This window comes from Aphelocoma coerulescens, chromosome 5, assembly GCF_041296385.1.
Source record: "Aphelocoma coerulescens isolate FSJ_1873_10779 chromosome 5, UR_Acoe_1.0, whole genome shotgun sequence".
Classification (NCBI taxonomy): domain Eukaryota; kingdom Metazoa; phylum Chordata; class Aves; order Passeriformes; family Corvidae; genus Aphelocoma; species Aphelocoma coerulescens.
In genome coordinates, this window is record NC_091019.1 from 57,356,086 (window position 1) to 57,376,802 (window position 20,717).

Consider the following 20,717-nt stretch of genomic DNA (forward strand, 5'->3'; position numbering starts at 1 on the left):
GCGCCGTCCGCCGCAGCACAACCCACGCCTCCTTGGCCGGGCGCGGGGCCCCTTTGCCCGAGTCGTGCCCGCGGGAGGGGGGTGACGGAGGCATCAGGTGCAGCCGGGGCCAGCGGCCAGGGCAAGCCCGGCCCCCGGCTGCCGCCTGCGCGCTGAGCGGCTGTGCCGGGCCCGCCCTCGGTGATTGGGAGGAGCCGGGAGAGCAGCGGGCTTCGCCGGGGATTTCCAGCCCGAGCGGGCGGGAGAGGAAGTGCGGGGCGGGGGGAGACGGCGCACAGCGGTCGGGACTTTCCGCCGGGCTGGCGGTCGCCTTCGCCCGGCTCCAGCTGCCGCCCGCCGCCCCGCTTTCCGCACACGCTCGCAGGTAGGGCGGCCGCGGGGCTCGGCTCGGCTGGGCGGCGGAGGAGGAGGAGGGAGGGCGGGAGCTTCGCTGCCGCCGTGGCGGCGGCTCCCGCGCGGGGCTCCGGCAGCGGCCGCGCTCGCCTCCCGCTCTCGGGCGCTCCGGGCAGGGGGACGGGGCCGGGCGGGCGGTGGGAGCCGGGGGCGCTCCGGCGGGGGCACGGCGCTGACCGAGACATCTGCTGCCAGGCAGGGGCCGAGCGCGCTGCACCCGCAACCCGTGCAGGGACCTCGGCGGCCGCCGGTGCCCGGGGATAGATCAGCCTGCGGCGGGGCGGCGCGGACTCTCCTGCCCGGACGCACTCGTACTCCAGGGCTTTGCAGGTGCCCCTTTTCACTTACTTATTCCTGTCTCTCCCTTCCCTCCCCTGCTCCTCTTGCTCTCTGCCCCGCTCCTCGCGGTGTGTGTGCCTGTGCGGGGAGGGGAGGGAGGCGAGGCCGGAGCGGAGCCGGGAGCCGCGGCGGCGCTTGCGGCGTTTGATGTGTCGTTTGAATGCAGAAGGCTCGCTCGCTCCTGGCTCCCTCCATATGCAGTGCTGGGGGCGGGCCGACGGCCTTTAAAGGGGCATTGCCGGCAGCGCCGCGCCTGGCGCGGAGCGCGGTCCCGGCTGCGCGTCCCCCCGGCTGCCGCTGCGGCGGAGCCCCCGCCGCTCCCCGGCCATGGGGCTGCGCCCGGACCCGCCGGCGCCGGAGCTGCCCCTCAGCGGCGCGGAAGGAGTTGTATTTTCACAAAGTCCGCCTGCCTGGACCGGCGCTGCGCTATCCCCGTCTGCCTGCCGTGAGCGGAAAGAAAAGTGTTTTGTTTTCACGCCATTCATTTCATGCGCTGATTCGCGACGCCGCGTTTTAGCGCCTTGAATGAATCGCCGTGTTTTAGGTTAGGAAAAATAATGAATGTTTAAAAGTTTATACTGAGTCATTCCTCTGCAGATTAACCTATGACTGACTCATAATCTGAGAACTGCAGTGGCTTGTAAAATAGGAAGGTAAGGCATTTATGTCTTGATTTATTTGTGTCTTTGAGTGCCTAAGATCTGAATTACCTGCGGAAAAACGGGAGAAATTGTATCAATGTTAAGAGGCATAATACCATGTTCTGCCGCTCAGAGCTTGTGTGTGACGTGACAGACTGTATGTGTTCCTCTGCGTGGATCTTTACCACGCATTAGGGCATCTTTCATCTTTTTCTGTTTCTGTAGTAGTAAAATGTGGGAAGTTCCAATGATACAATTTGAAATATGCTGTCTCTTTGGGTCTGTGACTTCTCTAGCTTGTTGAGATCTGAGCCTTATGTATTGTATATTGTAATTTATGTGTTTTCTATTTCTTGAATAGAATGGTGTGATTTTCCTTGCAGATTTGTCCCGTAGGATGCACGTAGCATTATTGAGCCCTAATCTGAATTCGCATTCATAGACTGAAAGGGAGTTTGATGCATGATGTAAAGGTGTGCTAGCAGTGTCTAGCTTAGACAAATGAAATAGTACAATTTGAAGTAGTTAGTAAAGAGATGTATTTAAAATGGCTATTGACTTGCCTAGAAGCCTGGTTTAAAAGGCTACACTGATGGTTGTTCAGAACTGGAGACACCATAGTGGATACTGCATGTTGTCCTTTTAAATGAGCCATTGGCTCATACCACATATGGGTTAAGATCTAAATGCTATTTATGGTGGTTAGGGAGAGGGCTATTCATTTAAGATGAGAAATACTTGAACGTTTGGACAGAATTAGTTTTTTATGGCTGCACTGGGAAACCCCTCCTCATAGAGCTTGGTAACGGAAACATTGATGTATCATGAGCTTGGGCACTGCAAGCAGGCGGCACTAGGGGGTTATAAAAGTTGTGTTGTTCCAGCACGAGAATGGTAGGTGTTTTACTGAAATATGACTTGGTGAGGTGCTTCTAATAATAGCTGGACCTAGAATATACAATAATAAAGTGCACTCAGTATCAAAGCAAATTAATTCTAATCAAAAGGGGGTGCTAAATGACTCAGTCTTTAGGCTTTCCTGAAGTCCTTCTGTAATTAAGTTTGATGATACCAATTTTGGGAAGCCATTCTTGCATGGATTCAGAGAACTTGAGTATTGTGTAAGCTTATTTACTGTTTGTACCTTGGAAAACTCAGTAAGATGGCAGTAGTTAGCATCAGTGACCAAAGATTATTTATGAAGTCTTACTAGTCTGTGTTAATACAGTTTGTCTTTTAAACGATCTTGGGATCATGTTGTATTTTAGATCTTTACGTTGTTCCTTGTCCGTAATGAACACTTTAGGAGGGAAGAGGAATGGTTTTCTTGGTACAGAAGTCCAGCTGTTCCATAGTAGATATGGCAATGCTGAAAGTAGAAAAAGACAAAAATCTTGATTTTTAACTTGTATTGTTAAACCACTGGAATATAAATACATTGATAAGCAGCCGATCATAGTTCTTCTTCAGATGAAAAGGCAGTTTAAAAATAGGAATTACTTAAATCTGCTCCAGTATCCTAAACTGGTCTTGTATGAATAGATACTGTAAGAATAAAACATTATAATCTCTCACGCCTTAGATGATGTAGTAACTGGATTTCTTTAGGGTTTTTTTTTTATTATGATAGTGTTTCTTAGTTAAAGGTGCTGCATCTTATTATGTGTGAAAACCTCTCATTACACATTGGTTTCACGTATCCGTACACTTGTGCACAGTTCCTTTAAAGAATCACCAAGGCTTAAGTTTGTCTTTGTTTCGTTGGTTTTTTTTAAGCTATGGATACTTTCTGAATAGGATGCTTGTATTTGAAACGTCCTTGAGATTTTGGTGTCTGGCTCAGGAACACCAGAAGTGGTAGGAGAAATTGGAGATTTCAAAATGAGATACAGGGAAAAGAAGCCAAGGGAGGGAGAGTTGTGTGGTTTTGTGCAGCAGAATAAAGGTGTGATTGTAGCACAAGAAGGAGTGCTGTAGTTGTATTAGGTTTTATATTACACTTTTTAACCTGAGTGATGAAGTGGTGCTGTAGAAACTACAATAGTGAAGGGCTGACAGAGAGGATATAACTGGCTTCCCAGCTCTGCCTTCTGGAAGCCCATGCCCTCATAAATTGATAGTTTAAAGGCAGTATATTTAATTTTGACAAATCAAAAACGTTTCATTTTTTTCAATGTCTTTTTTCTTACGGCAGAAGAAGAAAGGACTACAGAATTGGGAGGAAAAGGGAGTCAACTTACAATGAACTATAATTAAGTGCCCACAATGTAGGAAGATGTGTTCTCTCTCTCTTTTTGTAATGGGAAAGAGGAGAAAAGGAAATAAATGCAAAAAAGCTCTTAGGATACCTAAGGGAAGTAAGGAAAGTGTCCAGTGGAAACATCTTAGAATTTAAAGAGAAAATGAGGCAAAAGGTGATTTGGTATTGAGAATTCTATGTGTGTGTGAGAGGGAGAGATATTTACAAAATCTTTGAGGAAGTGTTTGTTTTTTTCATGTAGATCTTCTCTTCTGGTGCAAAATATGGTTGCCACTGTGACTTCAATTGCTACTGAGTGTTGGCTTTGTAACTAGGTTAACAGGGCTAGTGTCTCTAAAATTATATACAACAACTGTAGGTCACTAATCCTCTCCACCCCCCAAAAAATGTTAAGCCTTTGATTTCCATGCTGTTGTTCTTTCCCACTGCTTTATTCTGCATGTATAAAATGTGATTTTAGTAGAATTTCAAGTTCTGCTGTTCATCTAGTCAGGGCAGCATGGGAAGCAAAGTCTCAACATGTTTGTGTGTGCAGAAGTTCAATATTGGATGCGTGTGATGGATTCCATGCCCGGCTCACTGCTTGTAGTGGAACTTGGGGTGTTGTGTACTTGGACATCAAGATTGAATTCTTGCCAATTGCAGGCATTAGAACCTCAGTGGGCATAACAGGAATGCCATAAGTTGGAATATTTCATAGTTCTGGTATTATTTTATATGGTTTCATAAAATGTTGATTTGTAAAATAGTTTGATGTATAGAGGAAACATTTTGTAGATTATTTGCAATGATAAAAGTTGCTATTAATTCTGTAGTATAATTTAAATGCTCTCAATGTATCTTTTCACACAAATATCAAGTGCTTCAGTCAAAAATGCTTGTGAAAGAAGTAATGAATCTTCCATTTTACATGTTTTAGGGATGACTGTATGGTAGCTCATAATTAGAAAAATTTAACATTTGGAGTAATAGTGGACTTTTGTCCGATGTTTTGGTTTCTGCATTAATATGAAAAACATGTTTTTGTAGATAAAGTAGGATAGGCGCACTGAAGACAAGCTCAAAATGCCATGAGTCTTTAGAGCTTTCTTGGGTGTCTAGGAAAACAAGTAATTTGGATTTGATCTGTCTTGAAAAGTGTGTTGCAGATGCTAGTGTAAGATAAGAAGTGCCTTCCTGGCTGCCACTTTGTTCCTGCAAGTTTTGACATCTGTCACATAAGAGAAGATGGTCCACTGCAGATGCCAGTGTAAAATCTAGGAGACCTGGAGGCTGGCTTTTGGTTTTTTCTCATTCCTGTAGATGTGTGTACTGTAAGCCTTTAAGTTAGGGCCAAACCAACAAGGGGCTTTGATGTTGCAGTGCTGAGTGATGTGACATCATGTCCGAGTCCCAGGGGCAGAAGGGGGATTCCAGTCCAAGTTTCCTGCTTCCCTGGGGAGTATTCTCATCATCAAGCCACAGGCCAGTTAAGAGTAGTGTCACTTCCTTCTCTTGAAACTTTTTGCCATGCCAGGAAAAATCAAAATTCAGTGTGCCTAAGAAACAGAGCAAGGGCAAGCATGATGTCTCAGTCAAGTGGTTAGGACTTTTTTTTAGGATTACCAGGTTTAGTAAAGACTTAGAGTCTGCTAATGCTTAGTTTTGTTTATTGTTTTCTGGTGCATTTGAACTCGATGTTCTTCCTGAGGTTATCAGCCTTGTCAGGATGTTTTCTTAAGCATGGAATATATGCTGGGAAAGAAAAGAGGTACTTGGGTGTTGCTCAGGTTAGGTGGTAGCTGACTGGGAGTTCCAAAAATAACTTTGGTGCATCTAGTGGCTTATTTTGTGTCTGGCTTCTTGCTCCATATACAGACCATTTTCCTGGTCTGTAATGACATGGGAGTAGCGGTACTTTCCTATGATCTGAGGACATAAAAATGATGAGGTGCTGAGACCCAGCAGGGCAGTAAGCGTCATCTGTTGATAAAGTGAGTGAATTACAAGTGCTGTGTGGAGGCATTCAGTCCTGCCTCCTCTGCAGAGCTGTGCCATCCTGCACTGTCAGCACTGTGGGACAGGAAACAACACTTGCTTCACTCTTCCATTGATGCCCACAGCAAACATGCAGTGCTCTGTCAAGCTGAGTGTACAGGACAGAATTTTTTCAGTGGTAGCTGTTCTGCTGCTTGTATTTGTTCCTGGCTTTCTCCTTTGGATGTTCTAGAAAAGTAACATTTTTTTACTTATTTTATGGAGCCAGCTTACATGATAATTGTGCCTAAAATAACTTTGTAGTAGCAAAGCTCAGCTCATGAACCGAATTTTAGCAACGTGAATGGATTTTGTTTTGTAAACTCATCTCTGTACATGTGAGAGGGAGATAATTAGAACAATTATTAGAGGTTTTTATAATGAAGATCTTGTGTGCTGTACCAGATTGACTGTGCCCTCTCTGTGTCTTTATACAGAGAGGAGCCTTGTGAGAGTAGGTTGCTTTGAGTGTTGAGGCTTGTAAATTAATGATTCGCAGATGTAAGTCTTGATTTTTGCATAGGAAGTAAAACTTCATAATTTTCATTTAACTTGTTCTTGTTTAATCTCCTGTAAACCATCCTAAGTGACTCTTCTTTCTGCATTTTACGCTGTTTAGTTACTAATGGATTGTTTTCGTCCGTGCTGTGCTTCTCTTCCATCTTGTTTGTCTGAACAGTATAAATGCTCTTAATTTCTCCAGATGGTTCTTCTGATTCTTAGAAGTGACTTATTTTGACCTGCTTTCAGCCAGATTTCTTGTCATTTTAGAGTGGCTAAGGGACAACTTTTATTCCAGGGTGGTTTCATCCTTGCAGTTGAGCGAAATAACTGCCTTCTCCCCTTTACTTCCTTTTATATCGCTCTTTTCTCTTGAAATAACCTGTTTCCAGGATTGTACTTATTTTCATGCTTCTGGCAAGTAATTTTTATCTGCAAAATCCACTTTTCTTTGACCTCTCTGTAGCTACCTGCTTCTCTGATTCCCTCTCTGCCCCACCTCCCACTCCAGGTGAATTAAAATGCTCTTGTCTTCCAGGTCACCAAAGATGCAGTGCAGTGTGCCCTACTATTGTTTGAAGTACATATGTCTATGATTCTACACTTGCTCTTATTCCATCCTTTGCACTGTCCTCTTTTCTGTTTAGCACAACATCCTTGAGAAGATGTGCTTGGGAATGTTTTTATCATTATGTCTCTTGTGGTTGAACTTGATTAGGATACCAGTTCTGTGTTCAATAGGTGAAGGTAAAGTGCCTGTGGTTGTAAAGTGCCATGTTCTCAAAATGCTACCATTTGGCTGGCAGTTTGAGTAGAAGGATGTTGGAGACCTAAAACAATGAATACTACTGAGTTGCATGTGTGCAGTCTCCAGCAGTGTTGGAACCCTTTGATGCAGTAGTATTTTCATTGCATTCTAAAATTCAGTGTTTCGGGTAGGGGGGATAAAGCATTTGTGCTAACTTCATTTGAAATTAATGACATGCAGTATTACTTGAAGTCAGTAATATCCTGTTCTCTGTCAGGAGTTGAATCATGTTTCTATCTACAGAACCTGAGCATGCTATAGTTCAGATTAGCAAATACATCTCACTACTCACCCATGGTGTCAATATGTGATGGAAATGTCAATGAATCCTATGCTGTAGTTCAGCTAGTAGATATTGCTGTTGTGTTGCTTATCCTGTTTGGCAGGTGGTTTTTGTAGCTGTGTGGTTTTGAGCATGAACAGAAGAATTCTCTTGCAATCTCTATGAAGATAAAACAGGTTTATTGTTATTTGTGTATTGAATTTCATCAGATATTTTTCACTAGCTGGCACCATAAATTTCCCCTATTCCTCTTTCCTTTTTGCGAATTCCTGAGAACTGCACTTTAATTTTGAAAAGGATTATTTAGACATGCAACTTTCAGTATTTTAGCCAGTAAGATTTTGAGGGAATTTTGGGGGATTTACTCTTTTGGCAGTTTGTGTGGTTTGGTTGGTGTTGGGGCTTTTTTGTTGTTGTTGTTGTGTTGGGGTTTTTTGGTTTGTTTGGTTTTGTGTGTACTTCTATTTGCTTTTTAAAGACAGATTTAGGACAAGCAAATAAATATCTACCCACTGCATTCTATATATTTTTACAGAGGAGACTCTCTCAAAATAAATGAGGAAGAAGCTTGGAATTTTCCTGTTTGTGTAAATAAAGCTTTTAGTACATATAGCCAAAGTATGATGCTGTAATTTTGCAGAATTAATTACTAAGATTTTGGTGGTATTTTTTGCTTTTGGTTTTGTGGTTTTTTTTTTTTTTTTTTTTTTTTTTTTAATATGAGCTCTCAGTATATTAGGTGACTGTTTTGAGATGAGGTAGAGCAGACAGACTTTGAAAGTCTCTGAGCTGTACATAAAAATTGTTATTCCAGAACAAGAGTGTCCATATGCTGAGTTAACTGGAAAAGTTCGAAGTAGTTGAAGCCTTACTTAAAATGTTGTGATTTATATAATGAACACAGAGAACAAAAGGCAATGAGGAAAAAAGTCTACTTCTTACAGATCCATTTATACATAAGTTCTGTCATGTATGTTGGCAAGACATAAATGGTAGAAGTTTGCAACAGGCATCATGCTACACACTTTATTGATGCTTGCAATAAATGGCTGCCTATCTCCCATAGGGTGTTTTTTAGCAGAATTGCAACATGATGATGTCTGGGAATGCATGACTTCATCTTAGATTGGGGTTTTTCAGTGTTCTGTACACTTTAGAGGTAGTGACATCTCTGTTTTGCTTTCTGAGGGCAAGTTGAAACATGCCTAAGGTAGCTGGCACTGCTGCACAGTTATTGTTGTTTGAGGTTTTTATAAATTTCTAACTAAAATCTTCCTAAAATCTTATCTCCTGGTTAAACAATGTCTTGTTGTACCTAATAAATTTCTATGTGAATGTAATGTGGTTGTGTGCAGAAAAAAGGACCCTGCTTGTCTATGAAGAAAGGGTTTGGCTTCTTGTAGCTAATCAGATTTTATAGAGTATTAATTAGGCCATGTGCTAAAGTACCAGTTGTTAACACCTCCAGACTCAAATATTTGTCATGTTAAAGAAGGGGGAAAAATGGTGAGCTCTCCATTAGGTGGTGCTGCTGGGATTGAAATATTTATATACCTAGTGGAAGCAGGCTTCTGCCTAGAACTATTTCCATGTCTGTATTTTTCTTTTTAAGGTCTTCTCTTTATTAAAAAAACTTTCCAAAGGCAGGAATACTTGCTAAGGTATGGGTTTTTTTTCAGTTTGAAGTGATTAGATAGAATACTAAAAACACAGACTGTCGCCATGGGAAGGTATGGAAGGAATCAATCATATGCTTTTTGTGTGGGTGATTTAGATTTTAGCAGCTGTCTCTGTTGTAGCTCTCATCTGTTCAAGTGTTGACTCTGTTATGTTCGTACCTTGCTTCTGTGTAGATAGGGATACTGTAGCATTAAAGAAATGCAGTCTCAAGGAATACTTGATTTTAAAATCCAGAAATTAATTAGACTGACCATTACAGCAAAAACCCTCTTGTGAATCTTTTGAGTTCCTGTGATCTCTTTTATGCTGTCTACTAGCATTTAATTTTAAAGAGCTGTGTTGACAAGCACATCATGATGGCATCTTTGCCTAAAGCCTGACTGATTAGTGACTTCAGAAAAACATCAGGGAACAAAGATGCTGCTACACACACAAGCACTGAGTACCATCTTCAATGCTGTAGGTCCTCCCCTGTGGTGTGCAGTTGATGCTTGGAAAGTGTGTGATCTTCCATATGGCTAAACTCTTTATCTGCCAGTTCTACACATGACTTGGCATCTGGAGTTGTACTAAACACCTGTGATTAGACCCTTGACTCTCTCTGCAGCAGTTACAGCTGAGATATGAACTAAATTAAAAGTGAATTTGTTAAGTACTCCTTGCTGGTGGGATTGCTTCAAAGACAGAATGAGGTTGCTGAGCTCTTTGAATTCTCCCACACCACAGGGCTGTAAGTAGAAAAAAACCCAAACCCTCATTTTTAGAAATGGTGTTGGCCAAGAGCAATAGAGTTAGTCACAATGGGTTCTATTTTCATTACAGGTAGAAGTATTTTTAGTGTGATTTACAGAATCAAGGTAGCTATAACCAGCTAGCAAAAAAAGTTTAGGGGCATTAATTAGCACTGAGCAAGAAATGCAAGACATGCGCTTTTTCATAGAAAGCTGAGGACTAATCTTTCTTTCTTTTGAAGAAGATGTAGCTTGGCAAAAATCCACTTCTTAGAACTGGGAAGTTTAAATCATTTCAGATCTAGCAGCTGGAAACCTAGCTTAATGGAGTTGACCTGAGTTTACCAGCTGTTGAAGTGTTGTGAGAGCCAGTGGATGTCACGTGCAATTTTCTGTTTTCAAAAAGAGAAATTGAGAAGTTTGCAAAATTCTTTGTTGGCTTACTGTAACCTTGGCCAGGATTTGTGTGATTGTGAGATGCTGTTAGTTCCTCAAAATATAGCAGGTTCAAGTAATAGGCAGGGGGATAATTCTTCTTGGTCTTAATAATCTATTTTGGAATAACTCAGTGTGGTAACTGGTAAAATGGACAAGCTGTGTGTGAGAGAACTTGGCCATTAGTGTTTTTATCAGTTTGCTAATAATGACTTAGAGCTTGCTAATAATAACCCTTAAAGGGGCAATTAAAAGATAGCAGCTATGATGTCATCCAGCCATAGAACGTCAAATCAAATGAGAACTTGTCATTCCTCAGTTATGTGATTGGCTTGGTGAGTGAGGCCAAAGCCAAAGGTGGAAATTAATCAGGAAGGAAGAAAGTTGTCCTTGGTCACCCTGAATAGGAAGCCTTGAACCTGGCATTGTCCAGGATAGTGCACAGAGAGAAGGCTAATAGTATTCTTGGTACATACTTAAATATTAATAAAACCTAGCCTTACTTCTTCCCTCCTACCTTGACTTTCAACTGGTTAGGAGACTAACTGTGTTTACAGGCTAAGATGTGGCAATTAACAGCATTTGTCACTGCATTTTGCTATGCTTGGATTCCAGATTGAGGAATAACTGTTGCTCCTGCAGGCAAAATGACATCCAGCAGCATTATCCCATGCTGATACCATGTTGATCAGAGAGGATGTAGTCAGGACAGTCAGGGAAGAAGTGATAACGTATTATAGTGTATTGTGGATGTGCCTTGTTTATTTTTAGGTGAAGAAGGTAATGAGGGGAGGCCTAGGGAGTGATAAGAGCAGGGCTGTAATACCCCCACCAAAAATGAGTGGGATGGTGGAACATATTTCTGTTTCTTTAAAAAAGAAGTAGTAAATAAAAGAGCAAACATGAGATTTTGCATAAATGAAGGATTTTATTTGCACAGGTATCTTTTGAGAAAGGAATACATGTCCCACACATCTGTGCAAGAATTTACTGATGTACTGGAAAGCTCTTGATAATACATATGGATGCCTGTCTCAAGTTATTAAATGAAATGCTAGAGCCAGATGTTAAGACTTAATGCAATGTGTCAGGCTTGGTGCTGTTACTGACACCCAAATGAAATAATGTATCTCCACCACTTAGAGTGGGCCCAGAACTGCCGAGTACTGGAACTGACTTTGTACCTTTAAACATAGTGTTTGTCACCACTGAACACAAGTTTTATGTTGTATGACAATGTCAAGTGAAGTGTAAAAGCCAAGTCATGATTTTAGGTTTGGGTTTGGTTGGGTTTTTTTTGTGTTTTTTTTTTTGTTAGTTTGCTTTTTGTTTTGTTTGTTTTTTGTTGTTGTTGTTTTGTTTTGTTGCTGCAAGCATAGTAAATTCCAAGGAAGAAGTGTGAAGACCAAATAAAGATGTACCAATATCTTAGTACAGTAGTCAGTTACCAAGGCTCAAGCATCAGAGCCTATTGCCAAGTATTACATATATTAAGTGAAATAGAAACAAGAGCATTTAGTGAGTGTTTTAATAATGTTTATGTATGGCCTTGTTCCCTATTACAGCTTCCTGAACCCATATGACACATTCCTTAAACTGATGTCTTTCTGTTCTTCTGTTCTCTACTCATTTTCCTGTAAATAGAAATGTTTTTAAGAAAGCTTTAATGTTTACATACAAGTGACTTCTGAGGTGCTATTTCCCTTCTGCTACCCTACATATCCAGGTACTCACTGCAAGAGTAAAGAGGCTAATGCATAACGGCTGTAAATTAATAGAGAAGAAGAAGAAGAGTTCAGCTTCTATTGTTCTAAGCTCATGTAGGGTATTAATCTGTTTTCACTAACTGGAATAAGTGATGGCTGGGGTCATTCTTTCTGCAGATACCCAGTGTGGTCAGTCAGTCCTCTTTGACAGTATTACAGCTTTGCTATGACTGTGGAAGAACTAGTTAGAAGATCCAAACTAACTAACTTTGGAAAAGCAGGCAGTATGAGAATTGAAATCAGGCTGATGAATTTTCAGCATTGGTTAACTGGTAAAACTGATCTACAGCCGATACCGAGTGAGGGAGGAATGCATGGGAGAGTTGGAGAGTTACACATTTTAAATCAGTAACCACTGCCTGCGGTTTGCCCATATGTAGTTGTTTCTGGTGGCTGTCTAAACACAGAAGGCTTCAGGGTTGTCTCCAATGTGTACTCAGACTCGTGGATAGCTGGACTGGAGGTATGAAGTCTGGGAAGCCAATATTTGATACAGGGGACTTTGCAGGCAGAGCACTGTAGAAAGACACAAGTCTCCATTACAGTAATAGGAGTCTTTCATGTGTGGAGTGGTGTTCTCCCTGCTTTCATCCTCTCCTTTTTCTCATTCACCAGAGGCCTAGATCAGGGGCTGGACTATAGGCTGGAACATGGCTGTTCGCTGCTGCAAGGATTTCTTTTTCTAATTCATCCTTTATCTCTGGTCTAGGTTTTTTATTAGTATTTTATTTCTTGTGTGATTGTTTTGTTTTGTTTGGAGTTTTTTTTCTAATTTGCACTGTGAGTTTTGTGTTTTGGATTACTGTACTGAGATTCTTCCCTGTACCATGTGGAGATAAAGCATTAGAAAAGAATTACTGAAGCTTCTCTGCTGTTATGTTCCTATCTGAATTGAGGCAATGGGTTTTATGGTGTGACCTTAGCTTACGAGAGTAGCTCCAAAGGTTCTGAGCTCTGTAGGGCCGTCTTGCAAAGTAGCAGATTAAGCTTGCTCCAGCATTATTTCCAGATGTTTAACATTGTAGGAAGAGCTGTGCTTGCTCTTGAGATTTGAGTGGAAGACCTAAGGCAGACCACAAAGCCAGTATTTTTCTGTTTGTAGTTTTTTGGTAAGGCAAATGAGGAGTGTGCAGCCTGCCAGTTCATGGAGGGTGAGGGCTTATATCCATGTGTGGATGAACATGGGTGAAGTCCATGTAAGTACAGCACTGTCGAGACTGACCAGAGGAGTCTAGCTGAAGGTGAGAAGCAGTGTTCAGCTGTCCCAAGGAAACAGAGCTGTGCTGCTGTTTGTTTTCCATGTGAATTGATGGACACCTTGGGAACTGTGCTGAGGACCCAAGAGATTGTGTTGGTAATTACGACATAAAAATGTTGCTTTTTACTTGAGCACTGCAGCTGCATTGCTGGTCCTGGTCTGTATGTTCCAGGCATAGAATTTAGGCCTGCAGAGGAATGAGTGACAGAAAGAAACATGCTTTTTGTTTTCTATTCTGCATGTGCTTTTTTCTCTTCTTCCATAATTACAGGTTGCTTCTGTTGTGCAGTCGAGGCAGCCCCCATCACTAGGTTTCAGTTTAAAAGAAGCATATAGTTACTTGAGTCAGAAGACCTTTCTCATTCATTCTTCTGTTACCATCAACGTGGCTTTTGCTGGAAAATACATAGGTAAAATAAATTGTCTATGAGAAGAAAAGTGAGATGGGATGTCGATGTACTGTGGGGGATGAGAATGTTTCAGTAGGACAGAATGCTTTAGAAAGGAGTTGCATCACCAAAAGCAGTTAATAAGGACTACAGAAACAATTGTTCATCTATTGTGTTACGGAGCACCAGCACTAAGGGTTGGCCGAATATGAACTTAACTGTCTGAATTTAAGCTTCTGATCATGTGTGTCCCCCTGAATGCTTTGTGGCCTTCTAGGAAAGTTGTATTGTACTATCATGGTAATAGAATTATACTACTTCAGTACTAAAACAAATGTGGTCTCTGTGCTTTTGACACTTCACGTAGTAGGCTTTAGTTTATGATCAGCTTCATAATTTAAAGTGTCTTTTAGTACTCTAATCCTGATATTTGTGCATTTGTGATCCATGACACTAATTGAAAATATTTATTGAATTTCCAACTTTCAGAAAGTTGTGTGATGAAAAGGCTTACTCTTAAGTATCATTACAAATATTTTAAAAGCAACAACTAAAATATCATCTGCATTTTTAAATTGGTAATTTTTAGCAGATTAAGAGGAATAATATAACCTGTGCAATGTTTTAAACTTACTCTTTGGTTTTTAAATACAGTCCTTAAACTGTTATCAGTCCTCTGAAAACTGAGGAAAGATTCCTTCATTCAAGCTACTTTACTGTGTTGGAGTAAACTGGATTTTATACTGTAGTTGTATTGCAGAATATTTTCCTTGTTAAAAGAAGGAAGGAATACTGTTCAGTTCATTACTGACTAAGGATTCTTGGCTCTCTTACTAGCTTTTAAAAGTAAAGTGAAAATGGAAGAACTAAGATGGGATCATGCTTTCTTGTAAATACATTCTGGCTGGCTCACTGATTCTCTACAAGAATAAAACTGCTTCCTCTAACTACTTCAGTTCTTAGTGTCACAGCTCAGAAATGGCAACAATGTGCTAACCAAAACTTTAATACCATTTGGTGGTAGTCTAAAAGCTACCTATGTTTCCAATGTTCACATTTCCATCCTTTAATACCTGTGTGTGAGTGTAAGTCTTTCCTGTGCTGAGTAGGTTGAAGAACAGTAGCCAGTAAAATTAGAGCTGTGTTGTGAAATGGAGCGTGCGTCTCAGATAGTTTCTTTTCTTGGTTTTGGTTTGGGTTAACAGAAGTATCTTTACATCTGCAGTTTCTGGAAATTTAAGAACACTGTGAATCTCTGGCCAATAAAAATTTTCCCATTATGTAAAACATTCTTGTAGATACGCTTGACTCACTAAGTGATGGTGGTAGTGACTTCCTCCATGAAGTACACAGACTTTTGCAATGAGTTTTCTAGTGAACTAGTAAGTCTCAGTGCAGCTTTTTGATTTGCTATAGTTTGTAAGGGTTTGGTGCAGCCTTTACCTACTATTTCTCTTTTCTGCCTTCAGTCTTGTGAGAACTGTTTCTGTATATTAATAGGAGATGCTTGAAACCGACTTGACTTGTTTGTTTCCCGGCAGGAAAGCCTGAGTGCTTAGGCTTTAACTGAATCAAGACCAGCTCTCAGCAGTGGGAAACACTATATTAATCTGTCGGAAGCACAGACTGCAGTCTTGTGTGTCACTGGGGTTTGTGTTGTGAATTTTTTTCATGTAAACAGGTACGTAGGAACAATCCTTCTGCTGTGTATGCTTTTAATGTGTACATTGAGAAGCCTCATGACAGTTGTGTGAGTTGGGGTTTTTTTCTTGGTGGGGTTTTTTGGCTTTTTTTTTTTTTTTTTTTTTTTAGTATTAGTATCATTGCATGACGCTGTGAAGTACCTTGCTCTCCTTTGTTTTTTCACATCTTTAAGTTGATGGTATTAATTTAACAAATTGTCTTCAGTGCCTGGGCTCAGTTTAGTTATGAATGAGGGTGATACCTCAAAAGTTAAAACAAGTTTCATTCTCATTTCTCTGAATAAAAACCCTCTTGTAGCATTGTTCTATTTCGTGTGTCTTGCACACAATCAGAATGGACTATTTGGCAAGTTCTGCGTTCTGCCTGATGGACTTAAGTTGCATGATAGTATATGGAGGCTTGGTTTTTTGTTTCATCAGTTGTATTTGCAAGGAAGGTAAGCAAATTATTATCTCTATTTCACAAAAAAATATTTCCCTCAGATGTATGCTTTCAAATAGATTAAAAATATGATTAGAACTCATAGGTGCTAACCAGCTTCCTCAGTCAGCCACAGCCTAATTTGGAAAACTGCATTTAACCTTAGTTGCAAGAGGAGAAAGTGTCCTTAATCCTTTAGAACAGTACCTTAAATATATTTGGGTTTGTGCTTTCCTTCCTTGTTTCACTCTACTTTTTCTGGAGTTTAAAAAGAAATTATGCTCCTTAAAAAAAAGTTAGTCCTGTTTGCCTTCAGTTTAAGCTTTAAATTAGGAATGGATAAAAGAAGTGAAACGTGCTCCTTTCAACTTCTTGACATGAACATAGGAAATTCATCAGTCCTTCAGGTGAGTGATGGGGGTTGTGTCTTTGGAGAGGAGCAGCAGGTGATGCTCTGGGACTATTCTGTGGCTTTTTCCTCCAAACAGGTACAGCTTTATAAAGCTGGAAGGTAGAGAGGCTCTTTCAGAATTCTCTGTGGAAAGGGATACAAATTAAGCTTTTTTGCTACACTATTACTGGACCATATGTTAAGCACTGTGACCAAGAACTTCATGTCGGTAATAAATTATGTGAATTAATGATGCTGTTTATATACAGAAGTTCATGTTCTTGTCACAATAAGTTATTTTTGTAGGTTCACATAACAGTATAACAAAGTCCCTTTTTAGGTTGTGATCTAGAAGCAGCATCTGAAGGGTGCAGGAAAAGGAAGTAGTGTGCTGGAATAATTGGACACTCTTTTGGCCTTTTCTCTTTCTCTTTTACCCTCCCACACAGGACCATGAATAATTTATGAAGCAGACTTGCTATCTTTCTGTAAGATGTTTTTTTTTTCCTTGGCCACGTCTTCTAAGTTGGTGCTAGGTGTTTGGTGGTGTTTTCCTAAGAAATGCTGTGTGCCTCTGTGCTGGTGAGTAAATGCCTGCCAGAAAGCAACTAGGCTACACATGGCTGTCTTGAAGTAATTTTCACTGTCCTGAGGGTGTTAAGGTTAAGAAGTGTTAAGGTGCTAGTCTTAGGCTAACTGCAGAAACAAATAATTAAAGACCTTATTTTACCCTTTATATTAGGTTATTAGGGGAAAGGGTATTTTTGGTCCTTCTTCTCCACAACTTTGCCAAACTGTAATTGTTTTATTGTTCCTTATTTCTAGTTATTTTTGCATTTTTGACAGTTCCCAGCTTAAGACTGGAGTCCTATTATACATATGAAGAGATGGGAACTTGGTAGGTGTCCAGGTAAGATTAGAGAAAGGGGATCTGTTCCCCAACAAAGGAGAATAGAAATATACAGAAGTGCTCTAAGACACGCAGAAAGTCTTTGATAGCTTTTCTGATCTTTTTTTCTGTTTCAAAGCCAACAGGCCTCTCTTTCCCCTTTTCAAATTTGTGATCATGTTTTTAAAATGTACGTCATGTGGTCTGCAAACCAAGGAAGGGATTTGAAGCTGAAGATGACCTTTAGTGGTAAATTATTTTCAAGAGATAAAAGTTTAAAATAAAACTAACTAAAACTTTGTTTGTGAGCCTAAACTGGGTATATATTGTCCACTACAGAAACTGCAAAGTTAACTAAGCCATGTTAGAAGAAATATAGTAAAATCACTGTTTTAGTTCATGGGAGCTCAGGAGCCCCTGTGAAGAGTAAGCAAAGGACTTGTGCACAGCTTTGAGAAATTAATCTTCCTCCCATCTGTTGGTGAGGGAGTGGGTAGTAGTTGTGTTCATTGTACCTGAGTCTGTACCTTTGTTGCCCATTATATTGGCCTTTTAAAGGAGAGGAAAACTTTGAAACATACCCCTAAAACCAGCCAGCCTTTGCACTGCTTTGAGCCAAACCCCCAAAGGACGCATCTACGTCTAAATTCTCCCATTTCCTTTCTGCTTATCCCCATATAACATGCTCTGATTGCTGGCTACTGCCCCTCTCCTGGGGGCTGCAGAGCTGGGGGGGATGCTGAAGGGCTGTGGAGGTTTCTGAGCTTCCCATGTTATTGCCAGCATGAGATCAGCCCTGCCTAATGTTCCAGTGAGGCTGAACCAGAGGAAACTGGGCAGGATGCTCCTCCAAGGAAGACCTGGATCTCCAGGAATAATAGATTGCTGATGGTAGGCAGCTGTGATGAGCTAAAAGATCTGGCCTTGAGCCTGGCTCTGCAGGATGCAGAGGGAAGGAGGGGTGGAAAGCAGTGATGAGCCTATTGTTTCAAATGAGCCAACAACTGGCTGATTGACACTGAGGGCTCATGGTTGCTTCCTTTGCTCTTAAATGCAGCTGTGGAGAGAGTGGAGGGGAATGGAGGTAACTCAAATTATAAATTAGACTTCTAGTGTCCAGAGAGGCAGTGGGCATAATTTAAGAGAAAAAAAGATAAAATCCCATCTGAATACAAGAAAAGGTTTTGACTGGGGGTGTGCTCAAACACTGCAACAGGCTGCCCAGGAGTGGTGGTGGAGTCACTCTCTGCAAATACTCAAAACCTGATGGGTGGCTGTGCTTGGCAGCTCTGCTTGACCCTGCCTGGACAGAGGGGCTGGGCTGGATGGTCTCCAGATGTCCCTTCCAGCCCCACCCCTTCTGTGAAAGCTTCTTTAATATTTGGATGTATTCTTTTGCTGCTGTTGTGGAACACTTGGGGAATAATTACAAATGCCCCTGCTGGGCACTTGTCTCAGAAATGCTGCTGTTGTGTAATCATGGCAGTTTTAATTATATAGGGAAAGCATCCAAGTGCTAAGTAGTTAATTGACTAAACTCCCCAATTTAAGCAACAAAAGCAAAAAAAATCCACCAGTATCTCCCCCTTCCCTGAACCGAGAAAACACCAAAACATCTTAAACCTTAGAAGACTTTTTGGTTTTAATCTCTTAAAATATTATGGCTATGAGAATAAAAGGTAGCTTTATTATAACAAAACTGTTTATTATTTTCCCCTCATTCCCTATAGTTTTGCTACAAATTACTCTCCCTAGATTATCCTGTGAAAAATGAAGTAAAAGGTAGGCAGGAACATGAGAGGAAGAGCAGCAGACAGAATCCTAAGAGATCCCACCAAACTCTGCAGTTTATGCCTTTCAGCCCCCAACTAGGAGGACATGAGATGATTCGAAGGAACTTTCTTGCAGCTGTGTTTCTTTGCCGGGCTCTTTCAGCCGTCCCCTGATTGCATTTTGCACAGCCCTCAGAAAGACTGCAGTGCAGTAGTTGGCAGGGAGGGAATTACTAGGAGGGAAAATTAAGCTGTGGTGGCTTCTCTTGCAGTGTGGTGTTGCTGAGATCTGCATTTTGAAGGAGGTAATGAACGGCTGCCTTTGGGTTTCCAATTCGGAAGTCTGGAAGCTTGCAAAAAAGAAAAGGGATGTGGATAACTTTTCATTAAATGTCCCTAGAGTGTGCATGGCATGCTGGACAGCCACTAAGCTTATTGATGCAGTGGTTTGGGTTTTTTTCTTGATACAAAACACCTGCAGTTTCTGCCCAATACTTTGTTTTTAATCCTGTGTGCTCAGAGTGTGGAGAATAAGGTAAGGTACTTTTTGTTGCCTAACATATAAAGGATAATGGAAGTAATTTCTGTATGTTGTAGCATGCAACAATAACTGTGCTTGTTGGAAAGTAAAAGTTCTCATTGCCTTTTTTATTGCTTGTAATTCATTGAAATTCTTTGTAGTAATTTCCCTGAATTATCTAGTATATTCAAGTTGAGAAATAGTTATGTGTACTTCATTAGTATTAAAAGATTTTTTTTTTTGTAGTCAGTTTTCACTTTGGTTTTGCAATATGATACGGAATTATTTTCAAGAACAGCGTTCTGAGAATGTTCCTCTTTTTATGTTAATCTTAAGAGCTAAATCCCCAATCCTTTTTATGTTTTACCAATATTTTTGGATTTTTTTTTTTCCATGCCAGATTTTTAAGGGCATAGCACTGTCATAATGCTGCTGTTCAGCTGTGGAGTGCACTTGTTCAGTAAGAATGAAACTTTGGAGGCGCCATAATTCTCTGTGGTTTGGAAGGGGTTGGTTTGTGTCTTGGGAGGGGAAGGAGAGGCTGAAAGTGCAAAACTCCCTGCACTAAATTTGGATTTATACCTAAGTATACGAAGGAACAGTGGCCCAGGGTCATTGATATAATCGGTGTCTGAGCTCAGGATGGGTGCTAAGAGTTTTAGAACTTCAGTTTTTTGCTGTGTTAATATGTAAATGTTTAGTACAGAAATTTGTACTAGTTTCAGCATATCTCTAGGTATTATGGGCTGACTTGTAATTAATATACTGTTTTGATGGGGAAAATGTACAGTTGCAGATTTCCTTTTTGTATGAGTAAGCATGTATTCCTGGAGTTTTCTATAAATCTCAGTGCTGGGCTACTTTTCCAGGTACTGTGTTTCTAGAATGAGCCAGATTGGGCTTTCCTTGGCCTGTGTGTATTTTGTCAGAATCTGCAACCACTCATTAGCATATTACTTATTATGATTATGGTCCAAAGTAGCATTGCTGCTACTTTGTTAGTAGCAGTAGCCTTTCCTTTCCACTTCCTGAGGACCAAAGGTGAATTGTAGCACGTGACTAAGATCAAAAAAAATCAGCCACAAAAACCCCTGTTTTATAGCTATGGAAGTTTGTGGCATTCCTCCTGACTGGCTAAATGTTATCTTGGTCTCATGTTACAAAGTCCCACACTTGAGCTGTGGCAATGGGAGTGAAAGCCCAGCGCGTTTAGAGTCAGGTAAGCATTTCTGTGACTGTGTGCCCTTCTGTAGCCAGCTGTGTGTAACTGCTGAGGCTGATCCATGTCCGCAGCACTGTGTGCAGGATGACAGCTGGGAGCACGCTGCCAAGCTGGGCCCTCGGTGCCGGTCTGCTCAGTGCCACCCGGGAACATCGCTGCCCTGGCACCACGGAATAGCCGCCCGGCTTGGTCACAGCTCACGGGCGCTGTTGGACTCTGGGGTAGGTGGGTGCAAAGTTCACTGGCAAGAGTTGAGCAGCTGAAATTCCTGTAATGTGCCTTGGCTCTGTGTTGTACAT

The 20,717-nt window shown here is 41.2% G+C and overlaps 1 protein-coding gene across 18 annotated transcripts in view; it reads left to right on the top strand.

The window, feature by feature from the left end:
• Window positions 1-232: 232 nt before the first annotated feature.
• Window positions 233-20,717, top strand: part of TRAF3 (TNF receptor associated factor 3) — a 70,238-nt gene continuing 49,753 nt past the window's right edge. For 4 of the 18 annotated variants that reach the window (XM_069018304.1, XM_069018322.1, XM_069018323.1 and 1 more), the window contains exons 1-5: window positions 233-364; window positions 589-723; window positions 1,330-1,385; window positions 15,042-15,181; window positions 20,450-20,639. The gene's annotated coding sequence lies outside the window, so the exon portion shown is untranslated. The other 14 variants (XM_069018308.1, XM_069018310.1, XM_069018318.1 and 11 more) reach the window with 10 other exon arrangements.